This window comes from Lactuca sativa, chromosome 8, assembly GCF_002870075.4.
Source record: "Lactuca sativa cultivar Salinas chromosome 8, Lsat_Salinas_v11, whole genome shotgun sequence".
Lineage (NCBI taxonomy): Eukaryota > Viridiplantae > Streptophyta > Magnoliopsida > Asterales > Asteraceae > Lactuca > Lactuca sativa.
In genome coordinates, this window is record NC_056630.2 from 259,508,734 (window position 1) to 259,526,714 (window position 17,981).

Consider the following 17,981-nt stretch of genomic DNA (forward strand, 5'->3'; position numbering starts at 1 on the left):
TTCAACTAGTTTAAAACTTATGCAATTGAAACAATCCAACGATTCTCCATAAAATATATAGATATTTTATCCCTTTTGTACTATGCGGAGCATAAGGGACACTTTCTAAACATAATTATATAGTTTTCAGAACAAATCACAAGCACAATTTTTTAATCAAACTATAATAGGTATAGTTTAAGGGAAATTTGTTACCAGTTTTATTGATACAAACTACTTCCATGATCAATCATATAAACTATGACAACTTTAGTTTATGATATTTATTACTACGTTCAGATAATAAGAGTATAACACTAAATAATTATTTTACGTATAATAATTTATACTCTACCAAGTATACAAATGGTTTCAATTACGAGAACACGATACGGAATAACACGTAAACTAGTTAATACATGATTGTGAGACATCTCTTCATTTGTACCCTTCGGGGTACTGGTAAAATCCTCAACATTTAGTATAACCAGAGTCTCCTGGAGGGGAGCGTGAGATTTTTGAATAGATCTATACGGGACTGACAATCCCATACCTAAACTGCTAGCTACAGTTAGGCAGGTACGCCTGGGGTGGCAAATATCATACCATACGATGCCTGATGAAACGTCGCTGATGTCACTAATCATATCAAGCATGGTTATACAAACTCACAATAGTATAAACTAACCTTGTTTACGGGACTTCATTCTTCATAGTTTTATTTTAATTAATAGAACTACTATACATTAAACTGGAGGATTCCAGGGATACAATACACGGTTTTATTTTAAGTAATAAAACTACTATACATACTGGTGGTAGCCAAGGTTTTCCAACATAACACACTATACATACTGGTGGTAGCCAGGGTTTTCAGAACATAACATACTATACTTACTGGTGGTAGCAAGGGTTTTCAAACAGAACATACTATACATATAGTAATGAACAAACTTGTAAGAAAATATTGGATTTTCTCGGGAACATGCATACACTTTTACAGAATTGAATGACAGGTTTTTCACTACAAAAATATTCTGATGAACTCACCAGCTTTATGCTGATACGTTTTCAAAATCGCTTGTATTCTCAGGACATCAGTAGACAGGTACTCTCGCCAGCGTTTAAGAAGACGGAGCATATAGAGTCTCGTCTTTATATTTCACTACTTTTTATGTACACAAAAACAATGGATCAAAAATATGTAAATATTCATATTGTATTATAATGGTTGTGTTACTTTGATTACTATGATGCAATTATTGTGATACTACACATGACGTCCTCCACCCCTAAATGTTTTCGCCGTTTCTGGTTTGGCGGTGTGACAGATTGGTATCAGAGCTATTGCTTATAGTGAATTTAGTATACCGAACCTTACAAGGTATACAACTATAAACACTAAGGGGCTGAAGTGCTCTGAACTAAAAGTATACTTTTAAGATATAATTATTTTATAAGAAGTATACAAGTATACATACGTACCAGAAACAATAACATAAATAGAACAAAACAAAAGTATTTGGATGTTGGACACTGCGGTTAAACCTGGACAGTTATGTAATCATGTCTAGGGTCAATATAGCCTGATCAACTATATTTATTTGAGACATAGCCAACATGTGTTTGGGAGTGACCGTGGTGTTGCAGCAGGCCTAAAACTTACCAAGTATATATACGACAAGATAATGGTAGAACAGAACGTACAACTTAAAATACTATAGGAGTATTTTAGCTAGAGTCGAATACAATGTGGAGATTCATTTCAAGTAGTGCTACTCATTCCTTCTTAGCGATAGTTACTTGTATTAGTAACATTTCCTGTTTTATCGCTTAGTAGAACACTTTATCTATCAGGCTGAGATATATCTGGTTTCATATCTCTTGATTCAAAACTCTTGGGGACTTACCATCCTCTTCTTCATGATTATTTTTAGAACAAGATGCCTCCAAAGAAAAGACCCAACAGAAAGAAAAACAATCCCCTAACGGATCCGACACCACCACCTCCTCAGTTCGATCCTACCATGTTCCAGGCAGTAGTTACAACTGCTGTGGCTGCCGCGATGTTGCAGATAAATTCTGGCAGCTCTAGCGGGTCTGGAAGTGGTGCCCATCCCCTTAATCTTGATAGAAGCTAGGGACACTAGAAGGAGTGTCCTACAAAGATTTCATGAACACAAAGCCCAAATCCTTCAACGACAATGGATGTGTCATTTCCCTAACTCGATGGATTAAGAAGATCGAATCGGTCTTCGAGATCTGTGCATGCTTCGAAGCAAACAATGTGAAGTTCGATGCTTGCACCTTCACTGATAGAGCAATGACCTGGTGGAATGTTTGGGTCAAGTCCTTAACCCTGCCAGTGGCAAATACCATGGGTAGAGAAAGTTTAAAGGAACTCATGCTGGCAGAGTATTGACCAAGGGGCGAGATGCAGAAGTTGGAGAATGAGCTTTGGAACCTGAGGATGAAGAGTTCTGATATTGCCACCTATGCATCTAGATTCTGTGATCTATCTCTCCTCTGGTCGGGAATGGTCACCCCGAAAAGCAAGAAAATAGAGAGGTACATTTGGGGATTACCGCCCCCCAACTCAAGGAAATGTCTTGACTGCTAAGCCTTCCACTTTTGACAGCGCCAAGTGCCTGGCGTAGACCCTGATAGATCACGGGGTTAATCTTGATGAAGTGGCAGCCGCTCCTGAACCACCAAAGGCAAGTGGTGGGAAGAAAATGTTTTGGAACAAGCGTAAGGGCCAGTCTTCTCAGGAGCCCTCCAAGAAATAACAAGTAGTGGCCGTTCATGCTACTACCACTCCTGCTGCTATTCCTGTAGCTCAAGCACCTACCGGTAGATATGTTGGTACCCTTCCTCGATGCGAAAAGTGCAACTATCATCATCATGGGCCATGCCGTGAAATGTTGTGCAACAGCTGTGGCAAGAAGGGGCACACAACTCGAGTTTGCAAGACACCAGTCCAACCAACCAATCAGGCTATTGGGGCAGGCATTGGTCAAGCATGTTATGGCTATGGGGAAATCGGACACTACAAGAGAAACTTCCCCAAGGAAATAACGGCTGGAAACACAGGGAGAGTACTAGCAATGGGCCAGGAGGAGGCAGTTGCTGATCCCACTATTGTTAAGGGTACGTTCCTCCTTGAAAACTCTTATGCATGCATTCTTTTTGATTCTGGTGCGGAGAGAAGTTTTGTCAGTCTTGCATTCAAGCATCTTCTCAAACATAAACCCCAAACCTTAAACGAAACATTCATCGTTGACATGGCTAATATTAAGAAAGAGAGCACTAACGATGTATTCATCGGCTGTACCCTTACCCTAAATGACCATTCCTTTCTAATCGACCTTATGCCAACTTCCATAAAAAGCTTCGACGTCATCATCAACATGGATTGGTTGAGCCCCAATCATGCTGATATCCTTTGTTATGAAAAAGCCATTCATCTCAATCAGCCATCTGGCGAAGCCCTCATGACTTATGGCGAAAAACTCAGTCAAACCTCTGTATCATTTCGTTCATCAAAGCTCAAAAATATTCGAGAAAAGAGTACCATGCATTCCTAGCCCATGTTGTTAATGATAAACAGGAAGTTAAAGACCTCGAGAGCATCCCCGAAGTCTACAACTTTCCTGATGTCTTTCTAGAAGAGCTTCCGGGAATCCCTCCCGAGTGCCAAGTCGAGTTCCGAATCAACTTAATCCCCGTAGCTACCCCCATAGCTAAATCCCCATACCGTCTAGCGCCAGCATAAATGCAATAGTTAACCAGCCAGCTCAATGAGCTACTCAACAAAGGATTCATCAGACCGAGTTCCTCACCCCGAGGAGCCCGGATCTTATTTGTGAAAAAGAAGGATGGATCTTTTTAGATGTGCATTGATTATCGCGAATTGAACAAGCTTATCATCAAAAACCGTTATCCTCTTCCCCGAATCGACGTCCTCTTCGACTAACTTCAAGGAGCCAGCTACTTCTCAAAAATAGACCTATGATCAGGGTACCATCATCTACGATTCCATGAAGGTGATGATCCCAAGACAACATTTCAGACTCGATATGGTCACTACAAGTTTGTAGTAATGCCCTTTGGTCTAACCAACGCACCGACGGTATTCATGGATCTGATGAATCGGGTGTGCCGCCCTTTCCTAGACAAGTTTGTGATAGTGTTCATTGATGATAAACTTGTCTATTCCCGAAGCGAGGAAGATCATAGGTAGCACTTAAGGCTAGTGCTGGAGACTCTAAGGGTGGAGAAGCTATATGCGAAATTCTCTAAGTGCGAATTCTGGATCCGAAAAGTAACTTTCCTTGGTCATGTGGTAAGCGAATAAGACATACATGTGGACCCATCCAAGATCAAAGCGATAGAAAATTGGTCAGCACCGAAGACGCCCATAGAAATCTGTCAATTCTTGGGCCTCGCTGGCTACTATCATAGGTTTATCTAGAATTTCTCCAGGATTGCTAAGCCTCTAACCACCCTGACCCTGATAGGTGTACCTTTTGATGGGGAGAAAAGCAAGACACTGCGTTTCAAACATTAAAGCAGGCCCTATGGAACGCACCTATCCTGTCTCTGCCCGAAGGGATGGAGGACTTTGTTGTCTACTATGATGCATCCAATCAGGGCCTAGGCTGTGTGCTCATGCAACGAGGAAAGGTTATTGCTTATGCCACAAGGCAGCTGAAAGCATATGAAGTCAACTATACAACTCATGATTTGAAGTTGGGAGCAGTGGTCTTCGCATTAAAGATATGGAGACATTATCTCTGTGGAACCAAGTGCACCATCTTCACAGATCATAAACGCCTACAACACATTTTCGACCAGAAAGAATTGAACATGAGGCAACAACGATGGGTAGAGCTACTCAGTGATTATGAGTGCGAAATACGCTACCATCCCGGCAAGTCCAATGTGGTAGCTGATGCCCTCAGCCGGAAAGTGTATTCAGGTCATAGAGTGAAGGCACAAACAATGACCATCCATTCCTATTCATCCGCTCAAATCAAAGAGGCTCAGTTGAAACCAGAGAACAAGCCGGATGAAGCCTTGAAGGGAATGGAAAAGAACATAGAGATCAAGGGAGATGGATTCTATTATTTCATGGACCGGATCTGGACCCCAAAGTTCGGTGGTTACAGGGAGGTTGTCATGAACGAAGCTCACAAGACTAAATACACCATTCACCCAGGTTCGGATAAGATGTACCTGGATCTCAAGAAGTTATATTGGTGGCCGAACATGAAAGCATAGATCGCTACCTTCGTGGGAAAGTGTTTGACTTACGCCAAGGTGAAGGGTGAATATCATAAGCCCTCAGGTCTGCTCCAGCAGCCTGAAATACCTGAGTGGAAGTGGGAGAGGATTACAATGGATTTTATCACTAAATGGCCCAAATCTCTGAGTACGTACGATACCATATGGGTAATTGTTGACCGATTGACCAAATCCACCCACTTCCTGCCAATCAAAGAAACTTTCAAGATGGAAAGACATACACAAATCTACATCCAAGAGATAGTTCGTCTGCACGGTGTGCCTGTGTCCATTATCTTTGATCGGGATAGCAGATTCACCTCGAGATTTTGGCAGTCACTGCAGAAAGCTCTTGGAACCAAGCTGGATATGAGCACAACTTACCATCCACAAACAGATGGACAGAGTAAGAGAACCATTCAAACATTGGAAGACACGTTGAGAGCATGTGTAATTGATTTTGGTAAGTTGTGGGACGTCCATTTTCCCTTGGTTGAGTTCTCCTACAACAATAGTTATCATACCAGTATCAATGTTGCGCCTTTTGAAGCCCTTTATGGCCGTAAGTGCAGATCCCCTCTGTGTTGGGCTGAGGTGGGCGACACGCAGCTAGCCAAGGGACAAGTCCCCGACAACACTTTCACCAATCCAGAAATCATCCGTGAAACCACTAAAAAGATCATACTAATCCAGGAACGACTAAAGGCTTCGAGAGATAGACAAAAGAGCTACGCCGATAAGAGACGAACACCCTTGGAGTTCCAGGTTGGAGACCGTGTTCTATTGAAGGTCTCACCCTGGAAAGGCATGATACGCTTTGGAAAGCGTGGAAAGCTAAATCTGACATACATAGGGCCATTCAAGATCCTTTCTAGGATCGGTCCCATAGCATACAAACTCTGTTTACCACAAGAGCTTAACAATATCCATCCTGTCTTCCACATCTCGAACCTTAAAAAGTGTTTATCTGATGAAACCCTCATGATCCATCTTGATGAGATCAAGATCCACGAGAACCTTAACTTCGTGGAAGAACTAGTCGAAATCATGGATCGGGAGATCAAACGAACGAAACAAAGTCGCATACCAATAGTGAAGGCTCGCTTGAATGCCAAGCGGGGACCTGAATTCACATGGGAACGCGAAGATCAGATGAAATAGAAACATCTGCATCTCTTTCCGGGTCCATGATTTGTACTCTGTGTTTGAATTTCGGGACGAAATTCCCTCTATCGGTGGGATGATGTGACAACCCGAAACTTTTTCCGTTATCTTTAACCGATTTCCATTAATAAAATTTGAATTTTATTGGATTTACGTCAAATTCCTTGGTTTGGAAAAATTATTACGTTTTATATAATTAAAATTATATACGAGTCAGAACCAAAATCACGAAAAAAACTTGAAATGTCTCAAAAAACTAACAGTTTTCGGCCGAAGTAAATGTACGGCCGCACACCCGTGCACGACTGCACACCCATGTACGGCTGCACACCTGTGTACAGCCATAAACCCGTTCATGGTTGGTGCCAGGTGGACCCCACCACCGACCATACCCCCAGCCTATATATACGGGACCCCCACCCTCATTTGAACACACTTGGCCGAAAACTCTCTCATTCTCTCTCTAGAACCCCTGACCGTACACACTAAAAACACCTCTTTTCTTCCAAAAATCATCATGTGGAGTCGGTTTGGAGCATTTGGAACAGGTTCTTCTTCGAATCAAACACCCTCGTTCTTGAGTGTGTGGCCGGAAACCCGTAAACTCCCTTCCCGGCCGTACTCACCTCCTAAGTGGTGAAAAACCCGTTTCCTCGATTCAATCAAGTCCTGGTAACATCCTTAACTGAAACCAAGTGTGTTTCTAACACTTTATCTAACGAAATCGCTAATTTAAATACATATTTGTATTTATTTTATATTAGGATTCCGTTAAGTGTCATATACAACAACTCGAGGATCTTCGTTTCTAGTTCGATGCTTTCACACAACAAACAGTGATTTCATACCCCTACGATTTTATGGTTTTTATACGTTTTCGGGGGGGGGGGGGGGGGGTGGGGGGGGATATAAGCCAAATACAAATGATTTTGTGAAACAAAAACAAAAGGTTTTTAACCAGTTTAAAACTTATGCAATTAACACAATCCAACGATTTTCCATAAAATATATAGATATTTTACCCCTTTTGTACTATGCGGAGCATAAGGGACGCTGTCTAAACATAAGTGCATAGTTTTCAGAACAAATCACGAGCATAAATTTTTAATCAAACTATAATAGGTATAGTTTGGGGGAAATTCGTTACCAGTTTTACCGATACAAACTACTTCCATGAACAATCATATGAACTATGACAGCTTTAGTTTATGATATTTGTTACTACGTTCAGATAATAAGAGTATAAAACTAAATAATTATTTTACGTATAATTATTTATACTCTACCAAGTATACAAACGGTTTCAATTACGGGAACACGATACGGAATAACACGTAAACTAGTTAATACAGGATTGTGAGACATCTCTTCATTTGTACCCTTCGGGGTACTGGGAAAATCCTCAACATTTAGTATAACCAGAGTCTCCTGGAGGGGAGCGTTAGATTTTTGAATAGATCTATACAGGACTGACAATCCCATACCTAAACTGCTAGCTACAGTTAGGCAGGTACGCCTGGGGTGACAAATATCATACCATACGATGCCTGATGAAACGTCGCTGATGTCACTAATCATATCAAGCATGGTTATACGAACTCACAATAGTATAAACTAACCTTGTTTACGGGACTTCATTCTTCATAGTTTTATTTTAATTAATAGAACTACTATACATTAAACTGGAGGATTCCAGGGATACAATACATGGTTTTATTTTAAGTAATAAAACTGCTTTACATACTGGTGGTAGCCAGGGTTTTCCAACAGAACACGCTATACATACTGGTGGTAGCCAGGGTTTTCAGAACAGAACATACTATACTCACTGGTGGTAGCCATGGTTTTCAAACAGAACATACTATACATATAGTAACGAACAAACATGTTAGAAAATATTGGATTTTCTCGGGAACATGCATACACTTTTACAGGATTCAATGATAGGTTTTTCACTACAAAAATATTTTATGAACTCACCAACTTTATACTGATACGTTTTTAAAATCGCTTGTATTCTCAGGAGATCAGTAGACAGGTACTCTCACCGGCTTTTGAGAAGACGGAGCATATAGAGTCTCGTCTTTATATTTCACTACTCTTGATGTACATAAAAACAATGGATCAAACAAATGTAAATATTCATATTGTATTGTAATGGTTGTGTTTACTTTGATTAATATGATGCAATTGTTATGATACTACACATGACGTCCTCCACCCCCAAACGTTTCCGCCATTTCCGTTTTGGGGGTGTGACTAGAGGGGTTGCAGAAAACTCACTTTTGTTGCGTAGAGTTATTCAGTTAGAGAATGGTTTGTGTGGTTTCCGGTTCCTCTTATGCTCGTGGTTTGAGTGTCCTTTGGATGTCTTAACACATGAATACATATATTTAAATCTAATTTAGACTTTTATCATGTCTTAAATCATTTAAGACCAGTGGACTTGATGATAAAAGGAAAGAGTAGAAATCAAGAATATACCTAGCTTATACTTGGATCTAAAGTATGTTGCCAAAAGGTGGTAGAAAACACAAGCGTTTTGAGAGGTGAAGGATAAATTTCTCAGGGGTTTTAAGTGTCTCAAATTAGAAACATATGGAATACTCTAAATCTTGAAAATGGGCAGCAAGATGAAGTACTTTTGTGTGTGGTTTGATGCTCAAAAACAACCATTATTTTGGCTATGTCACTGTCACGAAAATTTACAGCAAGAAGGTAAGAAAAAGAGTAGTTTAGGCATAATTGTGAGTCCCTAGTTTAGTGTAGCATAACAACTAACTTCCAGGGGTATTTGGAGGTGAAAAAAATCAAGCAAAAGGAAGGTGTATACAGGTGAAATGGTGGTTGAAAAACAAAGGGACAACAACCCCTTATGGTTCACAGTTTTAATGGCTTTGAATGGAAATTTGTGTGGCTGAAATGGGATAAAGATTGAGAGATTTTCCATGTAGTATATCCTAGATAATGAAAGAAGAAAAGAGGGAGGTGATTTCGAGATTTTTAGGAGGAGAAAGGAGAAGCTAAGAAGAAATCTTATATGATAGATTTGATGGGATGTGAAGAATGATGAGATTTGATCATCTAGCCACTTGGTTAGTTAGTTACATAGAGATAGGATTTAGTTAACTAACTAGTTATTAGTTAGTTAGTAGTTAGAAGTTCTAGTCTTAGAGAGGGAACGTAGAATTCTCGAAAATTAGAAGGAGGATTAAGAAGTGTTCTTAGCAAAATGACTTAAGTGATTAAGCACTTCTTAGTTAACTTGGCACTTCTCTCAACCATTTCTCTTATCTTGGTTGATTTAGAAACAATATTCCTTACATGAAATCACTTTAAGGCATGAACCATAACTAATCATCCACTAGATGATAATACATATGCAAAAATACATACATGTATTCTTGGTATAAAATGACAATGTAGTTTTTGTGTATTTGAACTTATATCTTTATGTTTAATTCTTTTATTTAAAAACATTAAGATACATTCTAATTATGCCTTATAATAATCCATTTTATATTTTATTTATTAAATATAAAATTTATTGACTAAGGTATAATTTCGTGACATTTAACCGGTTAACAACATCGTTAAACAGGTTTCGTCACATTGCTTCGTATATTTGTCAAATTTTGATCCTTCAGAACTTTTAGGCACAAGTTTTTATATAGAATTTAACTTACATCAACTGGAGACATGTTGATATTGTAATTACATTTTTTGCATTCAAATGACGTTATACACTAATTTTTACAAACTGATGTTGGTTCGTAGCCATACGTCGTTACGGAATTTATCATTAGTCACTTGTTTTATTTTTCACAAGAAATTATCTATATAAAACATGTTAAATTCCTCCAACCATTTGGATAAAATATTCACATTTCTTAAAAGTCAAAATATGGTATCGTATGATCGTTCCTATTTTTGTCAATTGTTACATTCTCCCCACGTTAAAAGAATTTCGTCCCGAAATTGAGTATGTACTAATAGTTGTAACGCCTGATTCCTGGTATGTATTCAAACATATAATTTATTCATGTTTATAGAGCATCTCGACGAGTTGGAATCCCCAGACTCGTCGAGTAGAGATTTTGTAGACCACGGATTTTAAGTGACCAACTCGACGAGTTGGGAGGCCTCAACTCGACGAGTTGGGTGGGTGAAATGAAACCCTAATTTCGGGGTTTTGTACCCTATTTAAACACATTAACACCAAGGTGTTGGCCTCACTTCCAGCCTCCACCATACTAAATCCTAATCTCGAAACCCTAAGGCACTTTTGAGAGTTTGCGAGTCATTTTTTAGTGAGTTGTGTGCGTTTGAAGCCATTGGTAGCAAAGGAAACTTGGAGGAACAAGGAGGAACTGTTGGATCCAGAAACTTTGCTTCATTCCTATTATTTTCTAGTAAGAAAGTCTCAACCTTGCCTTGTAGTTTCTTAGATCTCCATTTTAGTGTCATTTGCTTGGTTTTTGATCAAATTTTATGGTCCTTTGGAGTTGGACATCCCAAATGGATTAACCTTTCAGATCTTGGGTCTTGAGGTGCTTTCATGGCATAAAGGTGTCAACTGTATGGCCCTAAGAGCTCCATGCAACCCCTAAGCTCTTGTTTTGGCCTTTTAAGCCTCTTGAAGATATGATGATTTTTGCGGTAAAGTCATAGCTTTTTTGGATTAGGGTTTGAGCTTATTTCTTTTATGGAGGGGATTAATGGGTAAAGTTGGAAACTTTACCCTTCTTGAGACATTTCCAGCCTAGATATGGATTATTGGGTTTAGGCTTGAAGAATAAGGGCTTAATGCATTAAGTGGGTTGGCAAACTAATGAACTCGATGAGTTCATAAGAGAACTCGACAAGTTGGTTTGGGAGTGTCACGATTCTGTTGAAAAGGAGAAACTTGACGAGTTAAAGGGAAACTCGATGAGTTGATTAGTAGTATCACGATTCTGAGATTTATGGGAACTCGCCGAGTTGAGTCAACTCGGAGTGTTGACTTTGACCTTGACCTGGCTGTTGACTTTGACTTTGACTTTGACCAAGTTGACCCTTAATGGGTTATGAGTATGAATTGGTAATTAAGGAGATCTTTCATATTTAGATACTGAGCTGGGTTGATTTTCAGAGTCGGGGACTGTTCAATTACTTTCGTGTGTTCAAGGTGAGTTACATTCCTTGTATCAGTGGGTCGAAGGCACTAATGCCAACCCACTTGTTGTTGTTTATAGTAAGATGATTGTCTTTGTGATAATTTCCTGGTATGTCACTATCTGCTATGATTTATGTGTTTGTATGCTATTATGTGGTAACCGGTTGGAATAGACCGAAGGGGTAGGTTGAGCACCCAGATATGCTCGGGAGTGTCCAGTCGAAGTAGACCAAAGGGGTACGTCGAGCACCCAAATATTGTCGGCAGTATCCGGTCAGAATAAGCTGAAGGGGTAGGTCGAGCACCCATATATGCTCGACAATATCTGCTTGAAATAATCCGAAGGGGTAGGTCGGGCACCTAAATATGCCTGAAAGTATGCTTTTATGTGGTATGTTGGGGTAAATCACTAAGCTTTGTGCTTACAGTTTTTAATTTTGGTTTCAAGTACTTCTTCTTCTAGAGGAAAAGAGCTGACATGATCGCATCGCGTCACACTATGATTTTCCCCATTACGAGATCTTTGGGAATTGTACTATGATATTACTTTTCTATAACATGTTTGGGTTATTTGACATACTAGTTTTGATTATGATAAGAGTTGGTACTATTGATGTTTCATACAACTAGTTTTATAAATACTTATTTAAAAATGAAATTTTTTGCTCTAAATTTTGGGACATTACAAGTTGGTATCAGAGCCCTGGTTTGAGGGATTAAGACATACTCCCGGGTGTGTATGGACTCAAATCGAGGGTTTGAGAGATTTTTACGAGAAAAATAAGTTTTCTAAAATTAGAATTAAGTTTTTTTTAGATATATATAAAGAACAAGGAGTGTGATGCATGAAATCGGCCAAGCTCAAGTAAGTCTTCCCCAAGATACCCATACATGTTATCTGTTGTGATTTGGTTTATGGATAAGTGAATGATCTGATAGATAGGACTAAGGATCCGCTCAGTTCCTTTTCATGATAGAATGTTAGGAGAGATGCCTTTGTGTGCCTATTGTATAGTCTTGTAGACTCGTATGCTTGATATGATCAGTCCGTGATATAATGGTTTGTTTGGATTATGTTGTTTCTTGTTACCCAAGGCTAGAATGCTACTTTCTTTGTGCTACCAGGGCTTCTATTTAATTTCAATTAGCAAGTGCATGGATACGTCAAGTTACATGTTATGCGAACCAAATGATTTTAGAAGGTTAGGTTTGGCTCTATGGTGCAACTCTTATTTGAGTCCAATTGCTATAGGGTATGACCTCTCATTCAAAGAATTATCAGGTTTGAGTGGCATGTAACTATATTTGTGAGCTTGCTAGAGGGATTTAGCGGGAGCTCCTTAGGCAGCTGATGGATATGATTGGTGAGAGTTGTGTCCTAGGAAATACCTAGGAAAAATATTAGTGATAGGAGTTTTATCTGACTGTTAATCGTATGTGTGGGTAGGAATCGGCTTTGGTAACCCAAGGCAAAACTGGAGGAAAGTACGGATAGATGTGGAAGGTAGTATGGGCCCATACTACTAAAAACAGAGGATCTATACTTGACTCTCAGAGAGCTGCAAGGAACCAGGAGTGGCAGAGTGTGAGACCCCTCGATGTTATGTAAGACCCTGACGACTGTGTGGTTTGTTTCAGAATGGTGATGACATGTCAAGGAGCAGGGGCTCAGGATCTGGGTCTAGTTTGGGCACGGGTTCCGAACCAATTAAGGATGGATTGCGCGAGTTCATTGCATCCATGATTACGAGAGGCATCCTTGAGGCGACCCCGGTGATTTTCGGGTCGATCAAGGAGAGCAAAATTGAGCTGATGGAGGTCCTCCTTAGGGCATTTAGGAGTGACATGACACCTAGCCAGTCTAGCATTCGTATGCTCTCCTTCAAGGATATCAGGGGATGCGGAGCACCAGACTTCTGCGGGGTGAATGGCCCCATTGTAGCTAGGCGATAGAATGCGGACACTGAGTTGACACAGATGATGAGCCTCTGCCATACGGGGTCGAAGGTCAGGTTTGTGGTGGATTGTTTGAGGGAGCGAGCCAGGGACTGGTGGGAGGCGGTTGGTGATACCTTGGGAGCCCCAACCATTAAGGCCATGCCCTGGCCAGACTTTATGAGTAGGTTTCGAGTGAAGTTTTACGCCAGCTGTGGACGTTCAGCAGTTCGCCAGAGAGTTTTTAGACATGATACAGACTACGGAGATGGTGGGAGAGAGTACCGCCAAATTCAGGGAGAGGGCCTTGTTGGTGCCCCAATATGTCGGAGATGAGGAGATGAAGAAAACTCAATACCATGATATGTTGAGAGCGGACATTAAGAAGTATGTCAGTTATCCAGCGTGCCCGACTTTGGATTATATGATAGCCAAGGCACGAGAGAGTGAGATTGATATAGAGCACATTAGAAAGAGAAAGGTGGAGGATGGTCAGAATACTAGGGTTTTGGTGAAAAACCCAAGGGATTCCATGTGAACGGTATCCCAGTGTTGGTGTTATTCAACTCGGGGGCCACCCGATCTTTCGTATCTCTTGCACTTAACATGTAATATCCCGAGTTCAGGAGTGTAAGTTCAGGGTTCAAAGTGAAAATGTGAATGGTCAACTCGGCGAGTCCATGGGTAGACTCGGCGAGTAGGGTCGCGATTCTGGTCGCGTGTTAAGTGGCCAACTCGGCGAGTCGGTAGCTGGACTCGGCGAGTTGGTGCTGTGTGGAGAAAACCCTAATCCCGGGGGTTGAGCCCTATATAAAGAACATAATACCCTCTCCCAAGCCTCTTTACTCTTCCTTGAAGTCCAGAAACCCTAATATTCTTTTGTGAGAGAATTAGAAAGCATTTGGATCTTGAAGGAGTGTTTGTTGAAGAGATCTTTGAAGATTTAGAGGCTTGGAGCAAGGGGCTTTAGAAGGTTTTGGCTTATTCTTCTTTTGGAGTCTTCTCTTGAGGTAATGATGCGTTGCTTGAGTTGTTACCCATCTAGATCTATCATTTGTGGGATTTTTTGGAGTATATCTAGTGCTATCTTGAGTTTGGAGGTTGGATCTGAGGTTGCTACCTCAGATCTAGAGTAGTGATGATCCAAAAGAGCATAAATCCCTTGTTCAAGAGTTGTTGGTGAAGTTCCTTTGTCCCAAACCCTAGCCCTAGAGTGTTTTATGCTTAGATCTCCTTGGATTCACGTAAAGTTTGCCACTTTACATGATGGATGGCTTGTATAAGAGTAGATCTATGGATTGGAGACCCTGCATGGCTTGGAAAGCCTATGTATAGGTTAAGAGCTAGTGGTACTCGGCGAGTCACATTGGTGTACTCGGCGAGTTGCATGAAGATAGGCAGCAACTCGACGAGTTGGAAGAACAACTCGGCGAGTTGGTTGAAGATAGCCTTGGAGTCGGCAAGTCTGGTCATGAGGTCCTAACCTTTCCTGGTTGAGCTGTGAATCGGTGAGTCAAGGGATGACTTAGTGGGTTGAGTGCGAACAGACTCAGAGTTGTGGGACTCGGCGAGTTGAGTCGTGCCATGGGAGTTTCAGAGCATAGGAACTCGACTAGTCAGCGGGGTGACTCGGCGAATAGAGATAGTATTGAGTTGGCCAGTTTTCTTCCAGGGGTATTTTGGTATTTATTGTGTTCAGTCTTTTGGTGATTTATCAGTGGTGATGTTCGTGTCAGAGGTGGGAGCAGCGTGATCTTATCTCTTCAGTCGGCAGTTGCGAGGTGAGTTATCCTCACTATATCGACAGGGTCTACGGCACCAAGGCCGACCCTTTATCGGATTGTAATCCGGGAATCGTTATTATGTTATTGCTTGCTATGTTTGCATCCTGGTGGTTAGGATGGTATATGTTAGAGACCTGGTTAAGGTCGGTATCGTAGTTAGGATGATGTTATATTATGTGATCTGCTAGATCGGTTTGATTGGATGTGAATTGTATATGATTGAATGTTTATGTGCACATAGTTGTTGGACTGGGGTTGGGTTGAGGCGGGTCCTGCTTTGTACTATAGGCCAATATACCCAGGGCGGAGCGGATATTCCGAAGGCTCAACGAGCGGTCCGAATAGGTTGTAGGCCCCATGAGAGCGAACCAGACGTGCCGAGGCTCGGAGAGTAGACCAGGTGGACTGAAGGCTCGGTGCGGGCGGACCAGTCATACTATAGACTCAAAGAGTGGACCAGGTGGGTTGAAGGCCCGGTGCGGGCAGACCAACCACACTGCAGACTCGATGGATGTGACAACTGTCAATTTTTGGTCAAGTCAAAGTCAACAAGTCAAACAAGTCAACCCAATTTGCCCGTAGGTACTAGAGTTTACGTTACATAATTTCTAAACAACTCTCTATTCTAATGAGAGATCATAAATCGAAAAGTGCGTACATCTAGATCTCCTTAACCTAAAACGGTGGTACGTGGAGAGCCAAACCGATAAAACAATGACACATACTCATCGGGAGTATGCAAGATAAACAAGGCTTAACGGGGTTTACGGACCTTGCATTGCGAAGCCGGACACTCAAAAAGGTCACCAATGAAACCTCTCTCAATCGTTTTCACTTTATCTCTCTCTATGAGAAATCTCTCCCAAATCTCTCTAAGTATGTGAAATCTCTCCCAAATCTCTCTTTGTATGAGAAATCTCTCCAAGAATGTGAAATCTCTCCCAAATCTCTCTAAGTATGTGAAATCTCTCCTAAATCTCTCTTTGTATGAGAAATCTCTCCAAGAATGTCAAATCTCTCCCAAATCTCTCTACGAATGTGAAATCTCTCCTAAATCTAACTTTTTATGAGAAATCTCTCCAAGAATGTCAAATCTCTCCCAAATCTCTCTAAGTATGTGAAATCTCTCCCAAATCTCTCTAAGTATGTGAAATCTCTCCCAAATCTCTCTTTGTATGAGAAATCTCTCCAAGAATGTCAAATCTCTGCCAAATCTCTCTAAGAATGTGAAATCTCTCCCAAATATCTCTTTGTATGTGAAATCTCTCCAACTATGTCAAATCTCTCCCAAATCTCTCTAAGAATGTGAAATCTCTCCCAAATATCTCTTTGTATGTGAAATCTCTCCCAAATCTCTCTCTGAATGAGAAATCTCTCCAAGAATGTCAAATCTCTGCCAAATCTCTCTAAGAATGTGAAATCTCTCCTAAATATCTCTTTGTATGTGAAATCTCTCCAAGTATGTAAAATCTCTCCTAAATCTCTCTCAGTATGTGGAATCTCTCTCGAATCTCTCTCTAAATCTCTCCCAACTCTTTATAATCACTCGGGGCATCCCGACCCTCGAATTTGGCGAAAACAGCCCAAAAACGGAAGTCTACGCGAAAAACGGACCTAAGGAACCGAAACCCCTCTTAGGAACCGAAACCGAACCCCTCTTAGGAACCGAAACCCCTCTTAGGAACCGAACCCTTCTGAGCCGAAGGCTGCTCAACCGAACCCGAACGTTCGGCACCTTACGGTTTTGACCTCTTCTCTTCTAATGGCTACCGAACCTTCTCTTCTGAGGACCGAGGACCGAACCTTCCGTTCTGACCTTCGGACCGAGCCCATCGCCCTCGTTCCTTCTTCTGGCTCAGCCTCTCGCTTCCGAATCAGCACCATCCTGACCGAACCTCGGCCTAGGGACCGAACCTCGGCCTAGGACCGAGAGGCCTCGCTGGGAAGCCTTTTTCTCCCGGTTTTCGATTAAATTCGCGTTTTAAGCCCGTTTTTAATTGTTTTAACACGGGATTTTCACCCAAAACTTTATTTTAACATATAAGACCCCTAAATTAATGATTTAATCACATTTTAAGGATAAAACCTTATCCAAAAGAGAGTAGGTAAAGTACAAAGTTAGAGTGTTGACTTTACCTTATTTTATGACACAAGCAACCCCATACCCACTCCATGATTAACCCACACTCCTCCCCACCATACCTTGTCACTTCCTTGTACTTTTTACCCCTCTCACAAGCCATCCCCACATTTTTGGGGCTGGTCACTCAACCTCTCTCCTCATTTTCTTTCAATCACTCTCATTCCACCAAAGATCTAACTCCAACTTTTCTCTCCAACTTTTCTCTCTAATTCAAGATCCCAAGGCTGATCATCAAGTGTTCTTCCACTCTTGGTAAGTGTAATTCATCCTCCTTGTGATTTTTACACTTCATTCTACTCAAATCATTGATAGCTTATATAAACTCCATAACTATGATGCTAGATTCTCAAAAATCTTCAAGGCATATCCAAGTGTTCTTGAGTTAAACACCTCCATTCTTCAACAATCATCTACTGAAAACACTTAAGGTGAGTTCATACCCCTATATTTTCATGTTTTCTCAAGTTTTTAGGGGGGGGGGGGGAATACAAGTTAAAACACCAAGAACATAACTACACTTTTCTAACAGCCTTCA